Below are 6876 nucleotides of genomic sequence, written 5' to 3'. Positions count from 1 at the left end.
AGCCGGCGGTCAGCCTATTCGCTTTGGTTAGGATAGAACAGCTGCATGGAGGAGCGATTTGTTGAAGTCACACGTTCACATGATGTGAAACATGCATGTTTCACCTACGTGGACTATACCCTAACAACGGACTGTCCTCCTGTTTTTTTGCAGTGGGATGATGAGATTTATGTTGCCATTGAAAAACACAGCATAGCTCTAAGCTAAAGACACTGGACTTCTTTTCCCCCAGGTATAAGGGAGGTGCTAAAAATAAGAATGAAGAAACTGCTCTTGTGAGTTACGCTAATTATGGGCTCACGTTGGTAGTATCCTGTTCTGCTGAAGAAGGAGCTTGAAAAGTTAAGACCGACATGTATAAGGAAAGTGTGATACAATATTGGTGTAATACGCAGTCATAGCACACTGGCAGTCTAACTGCAGTCAGACTTTGGGCAGGTGTCATCAAATTGTGTTGTGAGGATTAGTGGGGTAGCTTTGAAGATATTACTGAAGCACTCCTCAAGTTACGCTGGGACGATACACATTCAAAAAGCAACGATCAAAAAAAAAGTAATCTCAATTTTCAGTCATGTATGGTAGTCACAACCATATTTTTCATGTAGGAGATAGACAACTACCTAAAAGTGGCAAATTTTTAAAAAGGGTAAGTTCTTCCAAAAGAGTGTGAAGTGCTCAGCTGGGGGTGAGCAATCAAGCAGCACCCTAGCAGAGCTAAAACATTTTTCTGTGCTTATGACAGCATCGTTTTCTTTTTGTCACAAATTGTCGTAGCCTCTCAGCCAAAATTATTGGAATTTTTTCCATTGTGCATGAAGCATTTTTACACAATAATTCCATCTATTCTTAGCAAGATGTTCTTTGGTGTGAATTCTATCTATTGTTAGAAAGTGTTTTTGAGAAAATATGATTCTAATCTTGAGGGTTTTTTGCCTTCATATCAAGAGAGTTAGTACCAAATATGCAGTCATATCTTTTGTTAATAAAACCAAGTTACAGGATCTATTTGTACAGTAGTAGTAAATAATGGTGGAGGTGGGGGGGAGGTTTACGTGTCATTTTACTTGTAGTAAAATGATATTCCCAAAGGGTAATGATATTAGGAAAATTAGCTGCTATTAACCTAGGTCATATACAGTCTGCCTTGTAGAAAAAAAAAATGCATTGGAATAACTTCTGTGGAAAGGAGAATGCCATTTTTAAGTTTTTCCAGCCAAAATTCTACTATTTCAGCCCCAAAGCATACCACTGACATATGCTTGAAGGGTCATATTTTGTACAGTGCAGTCCTAAACCTTCATCATAATGTTGATAGGAACGGCAAACAAAGAAGCCACAGTCAGAAATCTCGAAACGGAAAAGAGAACGCCATCTGAAATGGTCGTTGCTCATTTTCTAGACTTTCCTTTATTCTCACAGCAGAATATAGGACATCCTAAATATGCTGACCAAAACTTCAGCAGAGCTAGTGGTTATAGCAAAGCAGATACTAATAACGTATGCCAACTGGATGGCAGCAGGAAGATCCAGTGGACTACCATAGCTTTCATGCACACAATTATCACATTCTGAATAGCACTGCTTGCTTTTTTCTTTCTTCTTATCTTTTTTTTTTCTTCTTTGTGACCTCCCTATTGTTCTATCAGATCTGATAATGAAATTAAATCAGTATAATCCATAATCTTCAGTTCAGGCATAGATTAAAATTACCTCACCAGATTTAAGGCATATCGCACATACTGTTTTGTTTGGGGTTTTAGCTTGGTTTGGTTTTTGTGTCAATTCAATTCCATGGAACGTTTAATGGCCTGAAGATTTGTTTTCTCCCAGTCATGTCAGTGATCGGCCGAAGTGGTGTTTGAGACCTACAAACCAAGGAATACTTCAGTAGGCAGCTCACCTTTTTAGGACAGCCAGGCCTGGGAGCTGGGCATGGCAACCCCCTTTCCATCTTTCGACTGGATGTCTGCAGGATACAAGCAACAGCTAAAAGGAAAAAGCTGCAGCCTCTCAGCTTCCCCCCACGGAAATTTCCCTCTAGTAATCCCAGTATCAGAGCTTGTGAAGGAAACACTCGCAACCCTTGGACACGCTGAGTCTAACGACAGCGGCAGTGATCAGTGCCATGCTGGTCCTCCAAGAAGGTCTCTTCAGATTCATACTGAATTGTTTTAAACCTTTCAACTTTGGTTTTGACAGCACTTGGCATTTTTCACTTTTGCATCCCAAAAGCTGGAAGTGTTTAGTGAATGAGGCAAGACACTGCGCAAAGAGGAAGTCTGGTGATTAAATCAACCACCTCCTGCCCCAGAGAACTGTCTTGCGGCCTTGCCTTTGCCACAAGAGTCTTCATTCTTTGTGATGATGGGCAGCCGTTTGTAACAGATATTATTAAATGATAGTATCTTCATCATTCGCTTCAGGCAATTCAAAGTGGGTGACTTGGACATAAAAATCCAGAGCTTCCAAACTAGATGCCTACACTGCTGGTAGAGTCAATGGAGAGGAAAATACCTTCACTCTTCTAGGGGCACAGAAGAGAAGTTCCCTCTTCTTGGAGCCAGACCAAGCCTTCAGCGGTACACTGGCATGACGCATGACACAAGGAGTAACTCAGCACAGATCTCCCCAGCATCAATCCCTTCTGAGGGTACTGACCTTGACGTAAGGACTTTTCTGTGCAAATGAGGCATTGGATCAAGTAATGAATAAAAAATGAGATTTTAAATTTTGTGCCAGATAGCTCTGTTCAGTGACAGAAGCTCACTGCTGGATACTGATCTTTTAATTCAATGTAGTGAGCTCAGCAGATGCTTTTCTTTAGGCTGTATTATTGCTATACCAAGTATAGCAATATGGCTTTTACAATACTAGGCATTACAGAAAGTTGCAGATTTTCCTATAGTAAAGGTAAAATAAAAGAAAAGAGCCTTTATTTTACAAGTTTGATTTTAAAGGGCTGAGAGATCTTAGAACTAAATTTTTAAAGTTTAAGCACTGGAAAAAATTCTAAGCAGCAAAAATGATAATTTAAATGTTCCTTAGCATTATATGTGATCCACTGAGAATATTAATCCAGCTATATCTAAAAAAAAATCTCTGGGAGTCAATTTAAATGTAAACATTAATGTAAACCTGACAAGAACTTGAGGATACCTGAACTTTAAAAGCTTTTGGAGCATCTAGAAGTCTTCTGCTTAGGTAATTTGTATAAGTAGTTTTGGTGAGATGATGTTCACAAAGGGATGATGGAAGACAAAAATTACAAAGGACAATCATCAAACTAATTTTGCTTATTTTTATTTTGCTATTTTGAATATTACAAATTAAAGAAATTAGAAATTCTTTGCATATGTCCTGCATCTAGGAATGATCTCTTACACACTATAAAATATTGACTTGGTTTCTGAGGGTGGTGTTGGCTTAAAAGAACAGTATCCATCCAGCTCAGTTGGCAGTGCTGTCCAGAATAAGTAAGAAATAAAACCAAAACAAAAACCAAAACCACAAAAAAACAATTAAAAAAATCCCTAAACAAATACCAATAACTGCTATATAAGAGGAACTATTGTGGTTATGAATGTATTACTCCTATAACATTAACATAATAATACTATGTCTGTGTTTTTCTGATCTGGGCATACTGGGGAATTCTGTAAGGAATTCTGCTTTTCCGAACTGGTATAGCTTTGCTAGTTCTGAGATTGAGCACTTCCATGCACATCCACTGCATGTGAAACATGCACCGGAGGCCAAAATAAACCATTGAATTGTATTTTTGCCTTCATTTCAGAAAGGGTAGACTAGTGGAGGCTATTATCCAACCCTGTTTTCTAATTTATTGGTCAATGAGGGGTAATGATCACTTCAGTCCAAGTTCAGTTAAATAAAGAAGAGGTTTCTTCCTCCATAAGGCTGGGAAGATCACACAAAACACATGACAGCAGGGATGGAGGGGGGATATGATGCATCTTCATGGAGAAGACAGAGAAAAATCAGAGTTTCCTTTAGCATGACAGATAGGAGGTATCAACTGGTAACAGCACAAGGTTCAAAACAAAAGGTAATGCTTCTCAAAGTTTATAGGTAAAGATCTTTGCCATATATATGGTGGATGCTAAAACAATTGGATTGATTCAATAAAGAAAATCCCTCGTGAGCTGTTGAATGCAAGGATAGCCAGAACATCCTGAGCTGGAATTCATGGGAGATTGAAAGATGGTCCTTGAAAAATGTCACTATATGTCTGATTTGTCCTTATGCTTTTCAGGGCAGCTGATAGTGGCCACCGTTAGAAACACAGTACTGGGCTGCATGGTCTTTGGTTTGACTTGATACAATCGCTCTCGCATTACGGATGTTTTACAGCATGTTTCCAGTATCCGAATCACAACGCGCATTGCCAGTGTTATTCTCATATTACTGAACTGGAATGTATACTTACTGGAACACATGTGAACTGGCATGTTTCTTTAGATGGAAAAAAAAAGGGGCCTGCGGGGGGTTGTTTCGTGTTGTTTCTTTCCCTAAGAATAAGCAATACCACCAACAATACATCTTTGGATGAAAATGAAAAATTAAGTATAATAGTGTGCTTTTGTAGAACAAAATCGGGCATATTCTGCACAGCAAACATCTCGTGTTGGAATAAATATCTCTCGGGTGATGTCAATGGGAGAACAAGCACTACAGTGTTGTTGAAGTAATCGGGAGTCGCTGAGCGAATGTGCTGGGGAATCCTGCAGAAAGCCTATATATGGTAATTTATCTAGAAACTTCTCTATTTCTGTTCTTTAAAAGCTTTATGCAGAAGAGTGAATACATGTACTGTCTTTCAACTCAAGAGAAGAGACGTACCAGTGTTCCGGCCTTCCACTGAGGACCCTGCCCGCACGGTAAGTGGCACCGGAGCTCCTTGCCCTGGGGTGGCACGGCACGCGCTGGCTCGGGGGCCAGGAGGCAAAACCTCATGTCCTGTTGGGGCTGAAATGCGGTGGTCTGTGATCACCGGGTGTATAAAAGCATGCTGGCATGAGAGGTATCTTTGTAAAATCTAACAGGACAAGTAACTCTCCCTTACTTTAAGTATAAAGTGAAACAAAACTCCGGAAGATAACTTTTTTCCCTCTGACTTTAAGTTAACTAACAGTTGAAAAAAAATCAAGCTAACATCAACACATTTCTTTTTTACAGAAGTTGCCTTACAGCAACTCGTTACAACGACACAAACTTGTCATTGCAGTCATTGAAGTTAGTATAACACGGGGTAGATACAGTACAATAAGCCTTAAATTATAATCTGTCAGTTGAAATACATTTTTGTACGCTGGAGTTCACAGTTTTCTCTGCTTACATCTCCACAGCTTCTCCCTAGCACCCACCATCTCATCCTCCAGCCTTTGGGTCCTCTAGGTCAGTTCCACCCTCTCTTCCACCATCCTGTTTTATTTTGGGCACATGACAAATCTGAGCTCAGACTGAATCTGTTTCTCAACATTATTTTTTTAATAAAAATTAATAGCAGCATGAATAATGAGGCAAAAGGAATAATGACGTGCTAGTATACAATCATGCTGCAAACCATTAAAGCGTTCCAGGTCCTCTGTGGCCAATTGCAAAGATCTGGATGGATGAGGAAAAAACAATTGTATTCTGCCAGGAGAAGCTGTTAAATTCCTGTGAGTGAATGTGGTCCTGACTTAATTACCACTTCCAAGAGCCTATTTATAGTTGTCTGGGAAAGCACTTAAGTGAAATAGGCTTAAGTTTGCAAATAGAATAAGTGGGTGAGTATTCACAGTGAAGACAGAGATGAGAGAGAGGCGACTGTCAAGTAACCACCTCCTACCCTCTCAAGCCCTGTGGTGGGGTGTTAGAGCAGGAGTTTTACATTGACTGAGTTAGCTTGATGACTCATCAGATCCCTACAGAGAATTTTAAATTTCTAAAATTTTAAATGTTGTGCAATTCATGCACAGCGCTTCATGAAGAGCTTCAGACTTGAAAGCTGAGACAGAACGTACCACAGGAAGGCACGTGAAAAACTTCTTGCGTCTCTGTGAGAAAGTTTTTAAAAAAGTTTTCATAATTATAAACATCCTAAATTTTTTGATAGATAAAATACTGAATCTCAGCTTTTAAATGGTTGGCAAGCTGGGGTGTAGCATGAAGAATGGGATTAGTCCAGGGGGATGTGGTCAGTGGGATTTCCTGAGTACGAGCACTTACACTGTTCTAAGCAAATACTCCTGACAGCTGATAAATAAGTAGAGTGAAGTGTTATATTAGGAATGATAAAGAGAAGTTCACATTGCCTTTATTCCAGGCCTTTTAGAGACAAATGAGTAGGTGCCATGAAATGGAGGATTAGAAAGGGATGTGAAAGTTGGATATAAACAGACCTGTGCCACTCAGAGGAACTGATCTATACTTAAATCTATTGCTACAGTTATTTAATATCTAACTTCTGTATATTTCATAACTTTTCTATTTGTATCTAACATAGTCTTATTACACTGTGAAGCCGAGAGGAGTATCATATCTAACTGTTTCTACAAAATTTGGTTTCTTTAAAATTTCCTGTTCAGTAATTCCACCTATATACTGTGTATTAAATCAATGTCATAAATGAAAAATTTTGGCATGCGATGGAATTTCAAATATGCATTTTAAAAATTAACTCTATCCTGGCTGAAACCAGGACAATACATATTTCAATGTTTTATGGGCATAAATATATGAGAACAAGTAGTTGTGTATACATTTTATTGCGCTAAGTACCTAAGCACTTGATTCGCACTCATTCAAAGGCTAACCACACCCTTAACACTTGAACTAAAAGTGCTGTAAGGCACTATTCTCCTCGTGTGCCCAGAT

Source organism: Phaethon aethereus (genome assembly GCF_964289735.1).
Source record: "Phaethon aethereus genome assembly, chromosome: 1".
In the NCBI taxonomy this organism is placed as follows: domain Eukaryota; kingdom Metazoa; phylum Chordata; class Aves; order Phaethontiformes; family Phaethontidae; genus Phaethon; species Phaethon aethereus.
Note: the sequence above shows the minus strand (reverse complement) of the source record.